We start from the raw sequence: 20,576 nt of genomic DNA, 5'->3' as shown, positions 1-20,576 counted from the left end.
TTACCGTCCTGGATGCTGTTGGTGAGGACGACCGACCAGGCGTGAGCCACGGTGGCAGGACTTCTGGAACTGAGTCTGACCCTGTGGTGCAGAAGGATGGGATGGAGGAGAGATGTCGTCATTGGAGACTCTATAGTCAGGGAAGCAGACGGGAGATTTTGTGGACATGAGAAGGAAACCCACATGGTTTGTTGCCTCCCGGGTGCCAGGGTCCGGGATGTCTCTGACCAGGTGCATGACATCCTGGTACAAGAGGGAAAGCAACCAGAAGTCATGATACATGTTGGTACCAACGAAATAGGCAGGAAGAGGGATAAGGTCCTGAAGTGTGAGTTTTGGGAACTATGCAGAAGGCTGAAAAACAGGACCTCAAGGGTGGTGTTCTCAGGATTGCTGACAGTGCTACATGATAGTGATGGTAAGGATTGAAGGAGATGGCAGTTGAATGCGTGGCTGAGGAGTTGGGGCAGGATTTTAGATTTTTGGATAATTGGGATCTCTTCTGGGGAAGGTGGGACCTGTACAGATTGGATGGGTTGCACCTGAACTCGAGTGGGAGCAATATCCTTGCAGGTAGGTTTGCTAGCATGGTTCGGAAGGGTTTAAACTAATTTGCAAGGGGGGTGGGACCCGGAGTGATGGAGCAGTGAAAGAAGTGCATGGAGTAAAACCAGATCTAACATATAGAGAGGCTTTGAGGAAAGACAAGCAGAATAAAGGGTGTTCAGGTAGAAGGGCTAAAGTGTGTGTACTTCAATACAAGAAGCATCAGGAACAAAGGTGATGAACTGGGAGCTTGGATACATACATGGAATTATGATGTAGTGGCCATTACAGAGACTTTGCTGGCACCAGGGCAGGAATGGATTCTCAATATTCCTGGATTTCAGTGCTTTAAAAGGGGGGAAAAGGGGAGGAGGGGTGGCATCACTGGTCAGGGATACTATTACAGCTGCAGAAAGGGTGGGTAATGTAGCAGGATCCTCTTTTGAGTCAGTATGGGTGGAAATCAGGAACAGGAAGGGAGCAGTTACTCTTCTGGGGGTATTCTGTAGGCCCCCTGGTAGCAGCAGAGATACAGAAGAGCAGATTTGGAGGCAGATTTTGGAAAGGTGCAAAAATAACCGGGTTGTTATCATGGGTGACTTTAACTTCCGTAATATTGATCGACACTTGATTAGTTCCAAGGGTTTAGATGGGGCAGAGCTTGTTAAGTGTGTCCAGGATGGATTCCTGTCACAGTATGTTGACAGGCCGAGTAGGGGGAATGCCATACTAGATCTAGTATTAGGTAATGAACCGGGTCAGGTCACAGATCTGTCAGTGGGTGTGCACCTAGGGGACAGTGATCACCACTCCCTGGCCTTTAGCATTATCATGGAAAAGGATAGAATCAGAGAGGACAGGAAAATTTTTAATTGGGGAAGAGCAAATTATGAGGCTATAAGGTTAGAACTTGCGGGTATGAATTGGGATGATATTTTTGCAGGGAAATGTACTATGGACATGTGGTTGATGTTTAAGGATCTCTTGCAGGATGTTAGGGATAAATTTGTCCCGGTGAGGAAGATAAAGAATGGTAGAGTGAAGGAACCATGGGTGACAAGTGAGGTGGAAAATCTACTTAGGTGGAAGAAGGCAGCATACATGAGGGACACGCACAAAATGCTAGTGAAACATAGCAGGCCGGGCAGCATCTAAAAGGAGAAGCATTGTCGACATTTCGGGTCAAGACCATTCGTCAGGACTAACTGAAAAGAAAGATACTAAGAAATTTGAAAGTAGGAGGGGGAAGGGGAAATGCAAAATGATAGGAGAAGACCAGAGGGGGTGGGATGAAGCTAAGAGCTGGAAAGGTGATTGGCTAAACTAATACAGATCTGGAGAAGGGAAAGGATCATGGGACGGGAGGCCTAGTGAGAAAGAAAGGGGGAGGGGAGCACCAGAGGGAGATGGAGAGCAGGCAGAGTGATGAGTAAAGAGAAAAAAAACAACTAAATATATCAGGGTTGGGGTAAGAAGGGGAGGAGGGGCTTAACGGAAGTTAGAGAAGTCAATGTTCATGCCATCCGGTTGGAGGCTACCCAGCCGGTATATAAGGTGTTGTTCCTCCAACCAGAGTGTGGCTTCATCTTGACAGTAGAGAAGGCCACGGATAGACATATCAAAATGGGAATGGGATGTGGAATTGAAATGTGTGGCCACTGGGAGATCCTGCTTTCTCTGGCGGACAGAGCGTAGGTGTTCAGCAAAACGGTCTCCCAGTCTGCGTCGGGTCTCACCAATGTTTAAGAGGCCACACCGGGAGCAATGGATGCAGTATACCACACCAGCCAACTAACAGGTGAAGTGTTGCCTCACCTGGAAGGACTGTCTGGAGCCCTGAATGGTGGCGAGGGAGGAAGTGTAAGAGCAGGTGTAGCACTTGTTCCGTTTACAATGATAAGTGCCAGGAGGGAGAGCGGTGGGAAGGGATGGGGGGGACGAGTGGACAAGGGAGACGCATAGGGAGCGATCCCTGCGGAAAGCAGAAAGTGGGGGGGGGGGAAGGAAAAGATGTGTTTGGTAGTGGGATCCCGTAGGAGGTGGCGGAAGTTACGGAGAATTATACGTTGGACCTGGAGGCTGGTGGGGTGGTAGGTGAGGACAAGGGGAACCCTATCCCGAGTGGGGTGGCGGGTGAATGGGATGAGGGCAGATGTGCGGGAAATGGGAGAGATGCGTTTGAGAGCAGAGTTGATGGTGGACGAAGGGAAGCCCCTTTCTTTAAAAAAGGAAGACATCTCCTTCATCCTGGAATGAAAAGCCTCATCCTGAGAGCAGATGCGGCGGAGACGGAGGAATTGTGAGAAGGGGATAGCATTTTTGCAAGAGACAGGGTGGGAAGAGGAATAGTCCAGGTAGCTGTGAGAGTCTGTAGGCTTATAGTAGATATCAGTAGATAAGCTGTCTCCAGAGATGGAGACAGAAAGATCAAGAAAGGGGAGGGAGGTGTCAGAAATGGACAAGCTAAATTTGTGGGCATGGTGAAAGTTGGAGGCAAAGTTAATGAAGTCAACGAGCTCAGCACACGTGCAAGAGGCAGCGCCAATGCAGTCGTTGATGTAGCGAAGGAAAAGAGGGAGACGGAAACCCGTATAGGCTTGGAACATGGACTGTTCCACAAAGCCAACAAAAAGGCAGGCATAACTGGGACCCATACGGGTGCCCATGGCTGCACCTTTGGTTTGGAGGAAGAGGGAGAAGCCAAAGTAAAAATTATTGAGATTAAGAACTAATTCTGCTGGATGGAGGAGAGTGGTGGTAGAGGGGAATTGGTTAGGTCTGGAATCCAAAAAGAAGCGAAGAGCTTTGAGGCCATCTGGGTGGGGGATGGAGATACATTGGGACTGGACGTCCATGGTGAAAATAAGGCAGTGGGGGCCGGGGAACTTAAAATCATTGAAAAAATTCAAAGCGTGAGAAGTGTCACAAACATAGGTGGGAAGGGATTGAACCAGGGGGGGATAAAACAGTGTCAAGGTATGCAAAAATGAGTTCGGTGGGGCAGGAGCAAATAGAGCCAATGGGTCTACCTGGACAGGAAGGTTTGTGGATCTTGGGTAGGAGGTAGAAACGGGAAGTGCGGGGTGTGGGAACTATGAGGTTGGTGGCAGTGGATGGGAGATCCCCAGAGCTGATTAGGTTGGTGATGGTATAGGAGACAATGGCCTGGTGCTCCTTAGTGGTGTCATGATCAAGGGGTAAATAAGTATCAGAGAGTTGTCGCTGTGCCTCGGCCAGGTAGAGGTCAGTTTGCCAGACTACAACAGCTCCCCCCTTATCAGCGGGTTTTATAGTGAGGTTGGGATTGGTGCGGAGGGAGTGGAGAGCAGACCATTCGGAAGGAGTGAGGTTGGAATTGGAACAGGCTGTGGTGAGGTTGAGACAGTTGATGTCCCGTGGCAATTCGCAATAATGAGATCAGAGCAGGCAGAAGACCAGAGTGGGGTGTCCATGAAGAGGAAGAGGTTTGAAGATGGGAGAAGGGGTCATTGGTGGGGGTAGGAGAGTCCTTGTCAAAGAAGTAAGCTCGGAGATGGAGACGGCAGAAGAAGAGTTCAGAATCATGGCGTAAGCAGAACTCGCTGAGGTGTGGGTGAAGGGAAAAAAGGTGAGGCCCTTACTGAGGACAGAGCACTCTGCCTCAGAGAGTTGAAGGTCAGAGGGAATGGTAAAGACCCGGCACGGATGAGAGATGGGATCAGAGGGGGGAGGGAGGCTTGTAGTGTCAGTGGAGAGGGGATGGTTGGGGTGAGAGGAAGATGGAGCCTCTGAGGGCCCAGGAGCTGACAATGGGATCTGAGGGAGCGGGGACTGCAGAGTGGTGGTGGGGGAAGGGGAGACGGAAGTCACAATCGCAGCGTGTGAAGACCCGGCCTGGAGTTCAGGGCTGGAGTCGCAGTCGGTGGTTCCGCAATCGCTTTGAAGCTCTCCATGGTCGTCGGAACATGTGGTGATGGTGCTGGAGTCCGGGTTTTCAATATGCCCAGGGTAGCTGGGGCAGTTGAGATCGACGGCCGAGGCCAATCCATGGTCGCTGGAACACGGTTGGAACATGAGGTTTAGGAAACAAGGATCAGCTGGGTCTATTGAGGAATATAGGGTAGCAGGAAAGGAGATTATGAAGGGGCTGAGAAGAACAAGTAGGGGGCATGAGAAGGTCTTGGCGATTAGGGTAAAGGAAAACCCCAAGGCATTCTTCAATTATGTGAAGAACAAAAGGATGACAGGAGTGAAGGTAGGACTGATTAGAGATAAAACTGGGAAGATGTACCTGGAGGCTGTGGAAGTGACCGAAGTCCTCAATGAATACTTCTCTTCAGTATTCACCACTGAGGGGGAACTTGATGACGGTGAGGACAATATGAGTGAGGTTGATGTTCTGGAGCATGTTGATATTAAGGGAGAGGAAGTATAGGAGTTGTTAAAATACATTAGGACGGATAAGTCCCCAGGGCCTGACGGAATATTCCACAGGCTGCCCCACGAGGTGAGGGAAGAGATTGCTGAGCCTCTGGCTAGGATCTTTATGTTCTCATTGTCCACGGGAATGGTACCGGAGGATTGGAGGGAGGCAAATGTTGTCCCCTTGTTCAAAAAAGGTAGTAGGGATAGTCCAGATAATTACAGACCAGTGAGCCTTATGTCTGTGGTGGGAAAGCTGTTGGAAAAGATTCTTAGAGATAGGATCTATGGGCATTTAGAGAATCATGGTCTGATCAGGGACAGTCAGCATGGCTTTGTGAAGGGCAGATCATGCCTATCAAGCCTGATAGAGTTCTTTGAGGAGGTGACCAGGCATATAGATGAGGGTAGTGCAGTGGATGTAATCTACCTGGATTTTAGTAAGGCATTTGACAAGGTTCCACACAGCAGGCTTATTCAGAAAGTCAGAAGGCATGGGATCCAGGGAAGTTTGGCCAGGTGGATTCAGAATTGGCTTACCTGCAGAAGGCAGAGGGTCTTGGTGGAGGGTGTACATTCAGATTGGAGGGTTGTGACTAGTGGTGTCCCACAAAGATCTGTTCTGGGACCTCTACTTTTTGTGATTTTTATTAATGACCTGGATTTGGGGGTAGAAGAGTGGGTGGGAAAGTTTGTAGGCGACACAAAGGTTGGTGGTGTTGTAGATAGTATAGAGGATTGTCAGTGATTGCAGAGAGGCATTGATAGGATGCAGAAGTGGGCTGAGAATTGGCAGATGGAGTTCAACCCGGAGAAGTGGGAGGTGGTACACTTTGGAAGGACAAACTCCAAGGCAGAGTACAAAGTAAATGGCAGGATGCTTGGTAGTGTGGAAGAGCAGAGGGATCTGGGAGTACATGTCCACAGATCCCTGAAAGTTGCCTCACAGGTAGATAGGGTAGTTAAGAAAGCTTATGGGGTGTTAGCTTTCATAAATCGAGGGATAGAGTTTAAGAGATGCGATGTAATGATGCAGCTCTATAAAACTCTAGTTAGGCCACACTTGGAGTACTGTGTCCAGTTCTGGTCGCCTCACTATAGGAAGGATGTGGAAGCATTGGAAAGGGTACAGAGGAGATTTACTAGGATGCTGCCTGGTTTAGAGAGTATGGATTATGATCAGAGATTAAGGGAGCTAGGGCTTTACTCTTCGGAGAGAAGAAGGATGAGAGGAGACATGATAGAGGTGTACAAGATATTAAGAGGAATAGACAGAGTGGATAGCCAGTGCCTCTTCCCCGGGGCACCACTGCTCAGTACAAGAGGACATGGCTTTAAGGTCAGGGGAGTGAAGTACAAGGGGGATATTAGAGGAAGGATTTTCACTCAGAGTGGTTGGTGCGTGGAATGCACTGCCTGAGTCAGTGGTGGAGGCAGATATACTAGTGAAGTTTCAGAGACTACTAGACAGGTATATGGAGGAATATAAGGCGGGGGTTTATATGGGAGGCAGGGTCGAGAGTCAGCACAACATTGTGGGCCAAAGGGCCAGCAATGTGCTATACTGTTCTATGTTCTATCTACCACTTCTTTGCCCATTCCCCCAACCTCTCCAAGTCCTGCAGCAGACTCTGTGACTCTGTGACAACAACTGTACCTCCGGCTATCTTGACCCTGATGAATCCTCAATACCATCTGTTCCTTCATCTGGATCATTCACGTATAAAGTGAAAAGCTGCCGTCCCAACCCTGAACCCTTTGATGCTCCATTGGTCTGTGGCAGGTGTTCTAAAAAAGCATTTTATCCCCACTCTCTCTAATTTCTGCCAGTCAGACAATCTTCTATCCATGCTGGTACCTTACCTACAACGCCATGGTCTCTTTAGAACATATGAACATAAGAAATAGGAGCAGGAGTAGGCCATCCGGCCCATTGAGCCTGCATCACCATTCAATAAGATCACGGCTGATTTGTCCATAAACTCAGCTCTATCTACCTGCCTTTTCCCCATAACCCTTAATTCCCTTACTAAATAAAAACCTATCTAAGTATTTCTTAAATGTATTTAGTGAGGAAGCCTCAGCTGCTTCCCTGGTCAGAGAATTCCACAGATTCACCACTGTCTGGGGAAAAACAGTTTCTCTTCATCTCCATCCTAAATCTTCTCTCCTGAATCTTGAGGTAATGTCCCCTAGTTCTAGTCTCACCTACCAATGGAAACAACTTTCCTACTTTTATCTTATCTATCCCTTTCAAAATTTTGTATTATGTTGTTTAATAGCCTCGAGAGTGGAACCTTGTCAAATGCCTTGTGAAAGTTCTTGTCAATTGCTTGTGCTTACTCTCCTTTCTCTAGCCGGCCTGTTACCTTCTCAAAGATCTAGAATAAAATTGTGCAAACTTCACCCTATTCTATCACCTACTTCCATCTATTCTGAAATTTCATCTTTTATAATATATTTTAAAACCTTACCAATTGCCATGGTCAAGCTAACCAGCTACTAGGGTTCAGGTGTAATTCACCTCTTTGCACAGGTCATCTTTCCGCAGAAGAGATCCCAGTAATCCAGAAATCTGAAGAGGTGATGATAGGAGGAACAATGAAGTCGTAACCACAGGTTGCAGGAGGCAGATAACTGGGTGACTGTCAGAAGACAGGGAAATGGGCAGCCAGTACAAAGTAGTCCTGTGGCCATTCCCCTCAATAATGATTATACCTTGTTGGATGCTGTTGAGGGGGATGACCTACTGCAGTGGGGGGAAGGGGTAGCAGGGGAGGTGCCACCATGACCAGGTCTCTAGACTCTACAACTGTGTCTAGCTCTATGGCCCAGTAGGGAAAGGAGGAGACAAGGACTGCAGTAGCAGCCGTGATAGAGAATTCCATAGTTAAAGAAGTATACAAGGTTTTCTGTGGATGTAAAAGACACCCGGAAGATATGTTGCCTCCCATGTGCCATTGTCAGTGACAACTCAGACCGAGCCCATGGCATTCTGAAGGAGGAGGGTCAGCATCCACAGGTCTTGGTACATACGAGGCGCATTTGGCAGAGAACTGTGCACCTGAGAACTGGTGCAGGAGGCAGGGGTTCAGATTTCTGTATCAATGGGATCTCTGTCGGGGAATCTATGACCTGCTCAAAAGGGATGGGTTGCACCCGAATCCAAGGGGGACGAATATCCTCGCAGGAAGTTTGCAAGAGATGTTGAAATTGTCTTTTACATTATTGGATAATTTACCCCTGTATTTCATCTTTTCTGGTTATTAGTTTTAAAATTGTTCTCTGCTAGGTATTCAAAGCTTCCTACTAAACCTCACCATATTGTATGCCTCCTTTGCTTTGCTTTTATGCTGCACCTGAATCCTTGTCCTCTCCATTGAGTGAGGGTCCATCCCCACTGGGACTGTGGAACAAGAACAGAAGTTCCACTGGGATGGAAACCCACTCCCAACCTCCTCACTCTGCATTGGGTGTGGGCTCCATTCCCCAGTAACTGGGTCTGGGGAGAGGTACTCGTTGTCCAGGTGAAGGAGTGACTGGTGTTACTGTCTCCCTCAGTGGTTACGTGTAAGCTGGGGACTCCCTCCTGGGATGCTGGCATCTGCATCTTTTTCAAGGGGGTCCGTGCTTGGGGCCTCCCTCAGGGGGGATGCCAGAACCCAGAGTGATTGACTGTTCAGCCCTCGTGCCTCCGTCTCTGTGGGACAAAGAGCAGTGGCCAGCTCCTTTCCCCTAACTCCTCTCCATATCCCTCTGTCCAGTTCAAATCCTCCTCCAAACCTCACACTCTTGCCCCAGCCTGACTCCTTATTCCTGAGTTAGAACATTGAACATAGAATAGTACAGCACATTACAGGCCCTTTGGCCCACAATAATGCGCTGACCCTCAAGCCCTGCCTCCCATATAACCCTCCACCTTAAATTCCTCCATATACGTGTCTAGTAGTCTCTTAAATTTCACTAGCATATCTGCCTCCAGCACTGACTCAGGCAGTGCATTCCACACACCAACCACTCTCTGAGTGAAAAACTTTCCTCTAATATCCCCCTTGAACTTCTCTCCCCTGACCTTAAAGCCATGTCCTCTTGTACTGAGCAGTGGTGCCCTGGGGAAGAGGCACTGGCTGTCCACTCTATCTATTCCTCATAATATCTTGTATACCTCTATCATGTCTCCTCTCACTCTCCTTCTCTACAAAGAGTAAAGCCCTAGCTCCCTTAATCTCTGATCATAATCCATACTCTCTAAACCAGGCAGCTTCCTGGTAAATCACCTCTGTACCCTTTCCAATGCTTCCACATCCTTCCTACAGTGAGGCGACCAGAACTGGACACAATACTGTACTCCAAGTGTGGCCTAACTAGAGTTTTATAGAGCTGCATCATTACATCATATCTCTTAAACTCTATCCTTCAACTTATGAAAGCTAACACCCCATAAGCTTTCTTAACTACCCTATTTACCTGTGAGGCAATTTCAGGGATCTGTGGACATGTACCCCCAGATCCCCCTGCTCCTCCACACTACCAAGTATCCTGCCATTTACTTTGTACTCTGCCTTGGAGTTTGTCCTTCCAAAGTGTACCACCTCCCACTTCTCCGGGTTGAACTCCACCTGCCACTTCTCATCCCACTGCTGCATCCTATCAATGTCTCTCTGCAATCTTCAACAATCCTTTCTAACAACAAGACCACCAATCTTTCTGTCATCTGCAAACTTGCCAACCCACCCTTCTACCCCCATATCCAGGTCGTTAATAAAAATCACAAAAAGTAGAGGTCCCAGAACAGATACTTGTGGGACACCATGAGTCACAACCCTCCAATCTGAATGTACACCCTCCACCATGACCCTCTGCCTTCTGCAGGTAAGCCAATTCTGAACCCACCTGGCCAAACTTCCCTGGATCCCATGCCTTCACTCTTTCTGAATAAATCTACCGTGTGGAACCTTGGCAAATGCTTTACTAAAATCCATGCAGATCACATCCACTGCACTACCCTCATCTATATGCCTGGTCACCTCCTCAAAGAACTCTATCAGGCTTGTTAGACACGATCTGCCCTTCACAAAGCTATGCTGACTGTCCCTGATCAGACCATGATTCTCTAAATGCCCGTAGATCCTATCTCTAAGAATCTTTTCCAACAGCTTTCCCACCACACACGTAAGGCTCACTGGTCATCCCAGACCCTGGCACCCGGGAGGCAACAAACCATACGGGTGTCCTTCTCACATCTGCAAAATCTCCTGTCTGCTCCCCTGACTATAGAGTCTCCAATGATGACAGCTCTCCTCTTCTCCGTCCCATCCTTCTGCACCACAGGGTCAGACTCAGTGCCAGAAGTCCTGCCACCGTGGCTCACGCCTGGTCGGTCATCCTCACCAACAGCATCCAGGACGGTAAACTTATTATTCAGGGGAATGGCTACAGAGGTGCTCTGCACTACCCGTCTACTCTCCTTCGCTTCCCCTCCCTCGGACTGTCACCCAACGACCTGCTTCGGACAGCCTAGGTGTGACTACCTCCCTGTAGCTCTCATCTATGACTGCCTCATTCTCCATTATGAGTTGGGACCCATGTCCTCAGGGTTGGAATGGGAGACTGTTGCCTGCAGACTGAGCCTCTCCTGCTGCTGTCCCTCGCCAGAGTTTCCAGTGCTGGATTATTTTTGTTGGGGGGGGGGAAGACATCTTCTGTCAGATGTACCAGATTTCTTTCCCTTACTTTTGTCCCCATCTGAGCGAGGATCATGTGGCTTTAGGTAGCGTTTATAACAAACCTGTCACAGAATGACCACAATGACGATCACGGCAAGGATCATGGGGAGGATCACAGTGGCAATCTTCTGACCATTGCATGAAGATCTGAGAGCTGGATCTGGGGAGGATAGAAGATTCTGTGATTAATCCCATCCTCACATTCCCAGTGATAAGGAATCGATGGATCCACTCCCTCTCACCACAGGCCAGAGAAAACTCCCTGTCACTGAACACCGTGCCTCAATCCTCTCTAATCAGCCCCACATCACTCTGCTCTACCACCCCTCTCCCCTTCAATTATCTCCTTCCCTTCCAAACAGCCCAACATCACCCTGCTCCCTGTCGTCCCTTCCAATTGCAGTCTCCAATGTCTCTGACAGTATCCTCAATGATGTTAGTCCAGCTCCCTCACTCAGCCCCGCAGTAAACCCTCTCCCCCAGCACACTCTGACTGACTGACTGCTTCTAGAAAGAAATGGTGACACAGTCCTCCCACACTCACAGGACAGGAATTAGACACAGAGACAAGCTCCATTTGCACTGGCCCATCACCCACTCCCACAGCATGAGTTAGTTGCAGGAATCTGCACTCAGTCGGCATATGGATCTGCTGTGGAGCTGGAGGGAGGTGATCTGTCTCACTTTGACTGATGCTGGTGGGAAAGGTGGGAGGGGGGTAGTAGGTGGAGATGATAATGGTCCTTATACTCTACAACTGGTGGCTGTGGAATGAAATACTGTTGGTAGAGGCTGGAAGATCACCTGGGTGTGACTGTGAAGGAGTGTGATGGTAAAGTGCACAGCCCAGGTCAGCAGGGCCTCTCTGCATGAAGAAGATCGATTTTTATATCACGGGCTTTTGTGAGGCCTCAACAATCCTGGTGAAGAGGCTGTACAAACTCAAAGAACCAGCACAAGAGAGCAGGAACAGATCCCCCAACCCACACTTTCACTCCCTGCCCCACCATAATTTATCTCTCCTCCCCTGTGCTTTTGTTACTGGATTGTATTCTGGTTGTGCTTCCTAAGGTCTGTGGACGTCATGGAATGACGACGTTCGTGAGGCTAAATTACAGAAAACCCAGTAGTCCACAGGATTCAGAGGAACAAATTTATAGAGAGATCGCAGACTGTTGCCAGAAACATAAGGTTGTTATAGTAGATGATTTTCACATTTTGACTGGGAATCCCATACTGTAAAAGGACTAGATAGGATAGAGTTTGTCAAATATGTTCAGGAAAGTTTCCTTCATCAGTACGTAGAAGTCCCAACGAGAGTTAGTGATACTAAGTCTGCTGTTAGGAAACGAGACAGGGCAGATGACAGAAGTTTGTGCAGAGGAACACTTTGTATCTAGTGATGACAATGCCATTAGTTTCAAAGTAAATATACAAAGAGATAGTCCAATCACAAACAAGAGAAAATCTTCGGATGCTGGAAATCCAAGTAACACCCACAAAATGCTAGAGGAACTTAACTGGCCAGGCAACATCTATGGAAAAGAGTACATTTGACGTTTCAGGCCGAGACCCTTAGCCTGTACTGTCTGTACTCTTTCCTTTAGGTGCTGCCTGGCCTGTTGAGTTCCTCCAGCATTTTGTGAATGATACAAAGAGATCGGTCTGGTCTGTGAGTTGAGATTCTAAATTGGAGAAAGGCCAATTTTGTTTGTATCAGAAATTATCTGGCAAGTGTGGTTTGGGACAGGCTGTTTCCGACAAAGGTTTACTTGGAAAGTAGAAAGCCTAACCCGGAGAAATCCATTCCAGCAGTTTTATCATTATTGGCTCAATTTAGTGAGTTTTCTGGGTATAGGTTAAATCTTAATAAAAGTGAATTGTTTCCATTGAATAAACGGGTCCCAATTTATGGAAATTTACCTTTTAAATTAGTTGATGACTTTTTTACTTATTTAGGATCAAAATCACAAAAAACCATAAAGATTTATTTAGATTTAATTTTTTACCCTTAATTGATCAGATTAAAGGTTTGTTTACTAGGTGGTCACCTCTGTCTTTATCCCTAATAGGTAGGATTAATGCTATTAAGATGGTTATTTTACCTAAGTTTTTATTTATTTTTCAAGCGATACCAATTTTTATCCCGAAATCTTTTTTTACTAATGTTGACTCTAAAATTTCTTCATACATATGGCAGTATAAAAATCCCAGGTTAGGTAAAACATATTTACAGAAGACAAAAAAGGAAGGCGGGTTAGCATTACCTAATCTCAGATTTTATCATTGGGCAGTTAATATTAGATATTTGTTATGTTGGTTGAAAGATGGGGGTGGATCTTTTGGCCCTTGTTGGGCCAAACTAAATCGGTATCAGCTTATGCTCTGGGTTCTATTTTAGGGACTTCCCTCCCTTTTGCTCTTTCTAAATTGCCGAAACGAATTGACAACCCGATAGTTAAACATACTTTGCGTATATGGTTTCAATTTCCGAGATTTTTTGGGTTGACTCAATTCGTTTTAAATAGTCCTATTGTATCTAATTGTTTTTTTCACCCTTCCATTATAGATCAAGCTTATTCGGCTTGGAAAACTAAGGGATTACTAAGATTTTCTGATTTATTTTTAGATAATTGTTTCATGTCTTTTGAGCAATTATCCAACAAATATAACTTGCCGAGATTTCATTTTTTTAGATATTTACAGACTAGACATTTTTTAAGTTCTGTACTCTCTATGTTTCCAAATTTTGTGCCTTCAGATACTTTGGAGAGTTTATTTGAATTAGACCCTTTTCAAAAAGGGCTTATTTCAAAACTTTATAATATAAATATGAAGATACATTCAGAGCCTCTTTATAAGACTAAAAAGGATTGGGAAAGAGAGCTTAGTTTTAGTATTTCTAGTGAGAATTGGGATAGAATTCTTCAATTAGTTAATACATCATCGTTATGTGCCAAACATTCACTAATACAATTTAAGGTCGTACATAGGGCCCATACGTCCAAGGATAAATTAGCTCGTTTTTACTCTCATATAAGTCCTATTTGTGATAGATGTCATTCTGAAATTGCGTCTTTAACTCATATGTTTTGGTCATGTTCATTTTTGGAGAAATATTGGAAAGATATTTTTGATATTATTTCTGCGGTTTTGAATATCGATTTACAACCTCATCCTATTACCGCAATTTTTGGTTTACCAATGTTAGACTCACTGCATTTATCTTCTTCAGCCCGTCGAATGATTGCATTTCTAACTCTGATGGCTAGAAGATCTATATTGTTGAATTGGAAAGAAATTGATCCTCCCACTGTATTTAACTGGTTCTCTCAAACTATGTTATGTTTAAATTTAGAAAAAATTAGAAGTGGTACTTTTGAGACTTCTATTAAATTTGAAAAGTTATGGAGACCATTTATTCAACATTTTCATATGATGTAATATGACCCTGTGCCAAGTTCATTTGATTTCCCAGCTTTTAGCTTATGTATTTTGAGAGGACCGGAAGTGACGGCATTGATGATACTTATTTTTGTGAGATATTATAAACAGCCCCCCTTTTTTTTTCCTTCTCTTTTTTTTGTTTCTTTTTTTATTACTTATTAGTTATAGTTATTAGATTCGCTAGTTTTGCATTATAATTTTTTTTTGTTTTTTTTTCTTTCCTTTTCTGTTTTCTTTATTATACATTATGAAATATTTAGATTTACTATGTCCATACATATATCTTATGGCTTAGGTCTTGGTAAACTCATATATATTGTAACTATTATGTATGTTTTTTTTTCATATGTAATGGAATGTGTATGTTGGTAATTTCTTTATCAATATATCATTTGTATTCTGTCCATATTACTAATACTAATAAAAAGATTTAGAAAGAAAAGAAAGTAGAAAGCCTTCAAAATTGAAATTTTGAGAATACAAAGATTGTATGTGCCTGTCACAATAAAAGGTAAAGATAACAATTTTTGGGAACTTTGGTTTTCAGGAGATCTTGATCCCCTGTTTAAGAGTCAAAAGGAGGTGTATAGCAGGCAAAGGCAAGTATGAACAAATGAGGTGCTTATGATGTACAAGAAATGCAAGGGAGACTTCAGAAAGAAATTAGAAAGACTAAAAGAAGGTATGAAGCTGCTTTAGCAGACAAGGTGAAGGAGAATCCTAAAGGACTCTATAGGTATGTTAAGAGCAGAAGGATTGCTGGGGACAAAATTGGTTTGCAAGACCTGAACGGTAGTCCATGTGTGGAGCCAAAACAGATGGGGGAGATCTTAAATGCATTCTTTGCATCTGTGTTTACTCGGAAGATGGATGCAGAGTCTACAGAAGTGAGCCATAGTGGCAACGTGTTAGGGTCCGGTCCAGGGTCCGCCCTCCGGGTCATGCTCCGGTCCACGGACTCCGGACTCCAGGCTTTACAGCCAGCCCTCCTGTCACCCGGAGTCATTGGATTATCTTGGTTTAAGGAGGTACGCCTGTTGCCTATTAGGGGGCAGGTGTTTATAAGGGGCTCGGGGACTGACCCTAGTAGGGGGGTTGTCCTGCTCCGAAGCTGGTTTAACCTGCCCCGCGCCTGGTCCGCCGGCTCTGGACCCGGTTCTGCCTGGTTGCTGGCCTGGCCTGTTCTGTATCTGTTCTGTCCAGTTGGTCTTGTTCCCCTGCTTCTCTCGTGTGCGCTGGTCCCACTGTTCCACCTTATTTGCCTTGCTCGTGGTGTCACGCTGTCGGTTGCCTTTCCCAATTTATCATTGTATCACGGTGGTCCTGCTGCTCACCCTGGACCCAGCTTCCTTCTGATCCCATTGCCTCTGTCGGGCAGGTCTGGCCTGACTGCCACTGCCTGGCAGGGGTTCTGCCCTTTCCACCCATTGCTCCCTAAGGGTTGTGCCCCGCACCTGCCCAGGTGTCTGCACCATGCCCAGGCCTCTGTTTCCACCTGGGAGGCGGCCCTGCCCGGGATCCATACAGCCCGCCATGAGGAATCCTCCTGCCCTGCTTGAACACTGTTCTATCCAGTTGGTCTTGTTCCCCTGCTTCTCTCGTGTGCACTGGTCCAGCTGTTCTACCTTATTTGCCTTGCCCGTGCCGTCACACTGTCGGTTGCCTTTCCCAATTTACTGGTGTATTCCTGCCTGCCACGAGCTCTGGGATCCTCCTGCCTGCCTCATTTGAACTCTGGGATCCTCCTGCCTCGCCTGACCTCCGGGAACCAGCCCCGCCTGCATTACCCCTTGCATGCCATGGATTCCTATTCTGACCTACCTCTAGTACTTCAGTGCCTGTGTCCTGCATTTAGGTCCAATCCTGTCCCCGTTCCTGACACAATGTATTCCATCCTCTACAGATAACAGAGCAGGAGGTGCATGCCACCCTGAGACAAATCAGGGTGGGTAAATCCACAGGACCTGGCAAGGTGTTCCCTCAGACCCTATGGAAGGCAATTGCAGAAATTTCCAGGGGCCTAGCAGAGATATTTAAATCGTGCTTAGCGATAGGAGAGGTACCAAAGGATTGAAGAATAGCCAATGGTGTTTCACTGTTTCAAAAAAAAGGCTGTAATGGACCAGATATATAAGTAATTGGATAGATATAGACTGATTAAGGATAGTCAGCATGGCTTTGTATGTGGTAGGTCATGTCTAATTAATCTTATAAGGTTTTTATCGAGGAAGTTACTAGGAAAGTGGACTAAGGCAAGGAAGTGGATGTTGTCTACATAGATTTTAGAAAGGCATTTGACCAAGTCCCACATGGGAGTCCGGTCAAGAAGGATCTGTTGCTTAGCATTCAGGATGAGAGAGTAAATTGGATTAGACATTGGCTTTGTGGAAGCAGCCAGAAAGTGGTAGTAGAGGGTTGCCTCTTGGACTGGAGGCCTGTAACTAGTGGTGTCCGAGTGGTGTCAATGCTGGGTCCTTTGTTGTTTGCCATCTGAATCATCAATCTAAATGATCATCTGGTCAACTAGATCAGAAAATTTGTGGATGACACAGTTTAGGGTGTAGTGGAGAGTGAGGAAAGATATCCTGGATTGCAAAGTCATCTGTATCAGCTGGGGAAAAATGGCAGATGGAATTTAATGCAGACAAGTGCGAGGTTTGGCATTTCAGTAGGACCAACCAGAGCAGGTCTTACGCAGTGAATGGTCGGGCACTGAGGACTGTGGGAGAACAAGGGGATCTGGGAATACAGACACATAATTCATTGACAATGATATCACAGACAGATGGGGTCATAGAGAAAGCTTTTGGCACATTGCCCTTCATAAGATGAGATGTTGTGTTGAAGTTGTATAAGACATTGGTGAGGCCTAATTTGGAGCATTGTATGGAGTTTTGGTCACCTACTTCCAGGAAGGATGTAAACAGGGTTGAAAGAGTGAAGGGAAAATTTACAAGGGTGTTGCTGGGTCAGGAGGACCTGGGTTATAAGGAAAGACTGAATAGATCATGACTGTATTCTTTAGAACGTAGACAATTGGGAGGAGATTTGATAGAGGTATACAAAATTAAGAGGGTATAATAGGGTAAATACAAAAAAATTTACCACAGATGTTGGGTAGGACTACTGCCAGAGATCATTGGTTAAGGTTGAAAGGTGAGAAGTTTAAGGCAAACATGAAGGGAAACTTCGTCACTCAGAGGGTCACGAGATTGTTGAATGAGCTGCCAGTGCAAGTGGTCCATGTGAGCTCGATTTCAATGCTTAAGAGAAAATTGGATACTAAGTACATGGATAGCAGGGATATGGAGGGCAATGTTGTCAGTGCAGGTCATTGCAAGTAGGCAGATTAAATGGTTTCAGTATGGACTAGATGGACCGAAGGGCCGGTTTCTGCGCTGTATTTCTCTGTGACTATGACTCTAAAGGACTCGCTGTGGATGAGATATTTCTGCTGGTGGACACACTTGAGGTCTCCACCAGCTTTCTAATCAGCCTATTCCCCATGAGCTCCGTCTCTACCCTCTGCATCTTCTGGGAGGTGCAGCTGGAGATCACCCCATTCCCACTCAATCGTCAGCACAGCAGACACGTCTCCTCTTTCGACTGCAAGCTGATGTGGAAGGAGGTTACTGACGGACAGTTCATTGTCTACTTCCCGGTGACAGATAGTTGTGTGTCCCAGACCTCAGGCTGTGCTTGGTGCCACTGGGATAGGACTGTTATGCCTGGCCTGTAACCCTCTCCCGAGGTAGTTGATGTGGATCAGCAGCCGGTGCCGGTAAGGAGGGAGGGGACTTTTTGGGTGGAAGGAAGATGCAGAGGGTGACTAAATATTTCCACTAACATTACCTGGCCACCAACTCCAGTACTGCCCTTTCCCTGGGCCTGACCCTGGGAAGTCCACCTGTCCCGAGGCTGGGGGAGTGAGGCAGGAGGATGGAGTGCTGGAGGTGGTAATTTCCTCTTTGATGGAGTGTCTGAGCCTCTGTGCCCCTCGGGGAAGGAGGAAATGCTTTCACTGAGTTGCAGGGTGGTCTTGAGGTGCAGGGACCATTTGGGGTTGGGGGATGAAGGCAGCTACTAGATCCACAGACATGTTAGACAATGCCTTGAACTATGCAGCTCCTGACTGACCATGCTAAGTTGCTGGAACTGAAGGAGGATATATTCAGGACCATCCAGGATGCTGAGATCATCACAGATAACAGTTTTTGTGTGGTGGTCACAGATAAGCTGCAGCCTGCAGATGGGTCGGTGAACACCAGGAATGGTAGAGGGAGCAGCAACAAGTACTTCCCTTTGGATACTGCTGCTGGGGTGGGAGGGGAAATGACCGATCAGGGCACAGCAGCAGCAGCCAGGTGGGTGGCACTGTGACCACTCTGAGGCTCAGTGGGGAAGGGTAAAGTCACACTGAGCAATAGTGACAGCTTATTATCACTCAGCACTGTTCCCTCCAAACTGCACTGGTGCATGGCTGCACAATAACTGAAATGCTCTCATGCACATAGCCTTCGTTGCCATGCAGCAGGAATTGGATGCAGCTAGAAAAAGTTTACGTAACATGAAAGATTTACTTTGTTGTACTGTATTTCATTTTACCTTTCAATTTATAAATAAAAATCAAAAGTATGGAAAAGAGTAAACAGTCGACATTATAGCTCATGACCCTTCAAAAGACTGACAAAGGGTTTTGGCCTGAAACGTCGACTGTACTTTTTTCTGTAGGTGCTGCCTGGCCTGCTGAGTTCCTCCAGTGTGTTGCTCGGATTTCCAGCATCTGCAGATTTTCTCTTGTTTGTGATTCTATTTCACTGGGTGTGGGTCTGCTCCTGTATCTGTGAACGTTGCTGAGCTCAGACCTCAGTCTGGGCCATTAGGAAACAGTGCTCTGAGAAACAGACAGAACTGGGATCCCTGAACAAGACAGACCACACCTTTGACCAAGAGATACTGTGGGATCTGTTTAACCCTGACCCACAGATATAGACCATTTGGCCCATCCACAACAGCCCCTCCTACTCCATTAGCTATTGCTTTGTTTTCCACTCCATATGTACTTAGCTCTCCAGTCTCAGACACACGAGGCTCCCCATTGACAGTTCAATGCTTCACAGCCTCTGGTCCAGTCTCCAGGGATGTGGTGAGTGTGGCTTCGAGCCTCACACTGACTCAGCCACACTACACTGGAATCATGAGCTGAGCACTCGACATGAACAGTCAGTGGGGCTCAGAAAACAGAGGAACACACAGGATCTTCCCTCACCCATTAATTAGGGGTATTTCAGCAAAAGGTGAAACCCAGACCCCCTCACAGTATCTCACTTACCAAATACCTTCAGTTGCAATTTCTTCACAGTCTGTTTTCCTGAACTTTGCGTAACAGTCACCTCATAAACATGCTCGTCCTCTTTCTGTACATCATGGATTTGTAAACTACAGTCTGCAGGATGAACAGCTATTCGTTGATTATACTTTTCAGTATTGGGATATGTCAATTTCCCATTCACGCATTCCGCTATCTTGGTTGGGCCTGATGGGATTCTCCACACAACCTTAGTAATGTCTGTTGCATTTACGATATCATCAGTTAACCAAGCTATGGATCCTTTTTCAACTTTCCGAATGGAAATCTCATCTGAGGAGACAAGTGAAAGCAGTCATCAGAAGGAGGAATCAGTGCTGAGGAATCACAGACACAGGGGCAGGTCATTTCAAATTTCAGGATTCAGATCCACAGTTGTTTATTGTCATTCTTCAGTGCTCAAATGTACAGGTGTAAAGGAGAACAAAATAATTGTTACTGGGCCTGATACAGCATTAAAAAACATGAAGCATAAGAACACAATAAATATAGATATGAGACAGACAGCAGATGCTGGAAACCCAAAGCAAAACACAAAATACTGGAGGAACTCAGCAGGTCAGCCAGCAGCTATGGAAAAGAATAAACAGTTGAAGTTTTGGGCTGAAATCCTAAATAAGAGTAGCTGATGTACATAAACTGATCGCATGTTCATGAAGTGACAATAGGTACAGGAATATCTGTACATTATGTTACTTTGACAGGAGATTACAACATAATGGTGGTGGGGTAATCGGTGGAGTTGTTGATGGCTTGAGGGGAGTCTGCTGGCACAGTGTCTGGGTCCCAGCCCAGTGAGAGAGCTGGGCCACAGTGAGCCCACAGAGGGAAGAGTGAAGACTTCTTACACCCAGTCCTGAGGAAGGAAGTTGCAGCCTGCAGCCAGATATCAATAGAGGGGGCAGAGTTGGGGATACTGGGGCATAGACACGACAAATTGGACCCAATCCAGGGATGCGATGGGGTACTGTTTGGGGAAGGTGAACATGATGAGGGAAGGTGGGATAAATGGGAGGGTGTAAGTGGTGTGGAGGGACAAAGGGAACTTGGAGAGCATGTCCACAGATCTCTGAATGAGGAATGACAAG

At 46.2% G+C, this 20,576-nt stretch overlaps 1 long non-coding RNA gene across 1 annotated transcript in view; it reads right to left on the bottom strand.

Moving 5' to 3' along the window:
* The window catches only part of LOC132380935 (uncharacterized), a 58,652-nt gene that overhangs the window by 17,541 nt on the left and 20,535 nt on the right, over nucleotides 1-20,576 (bottom strand). Inside the window, exons 2-3 of the long non-coding RNA XR_009507877.1 lie at nucleotides 19,453-19,761; nucleotides 10,736-10,833 (exon numbers count right to left, since the gene is read on the bottom strand). This is a non-coding gene — a long non-coding RNA (uncharacterized LOC132380935). The remainder of the gene's footprint in view (nucleotides 1-10,735; nucleotides 10,834-19,452; nucleotides 19,762-20,576) is intronic.

Source organism: Hypanus sabinus, chromosome 25 (assembly GCF_030144855.1).
Source record: "Hypanus sabinus isolate sHypSab1 chromosome 25, sHypSab1.hap1, whole genome shotgun sequence".
NCBI classification, from domain to species: Eukaryota; Metazoa; Chordata; class Chondrichthyes; order Myliobatiformes; family Dasyatidae; genus Hypanus; species Hypanus sabinus.
Note: the sequence above shows the minus strand (reverse complement) of the source record. Positions and strands in the feature narration are given on the sequence as shown.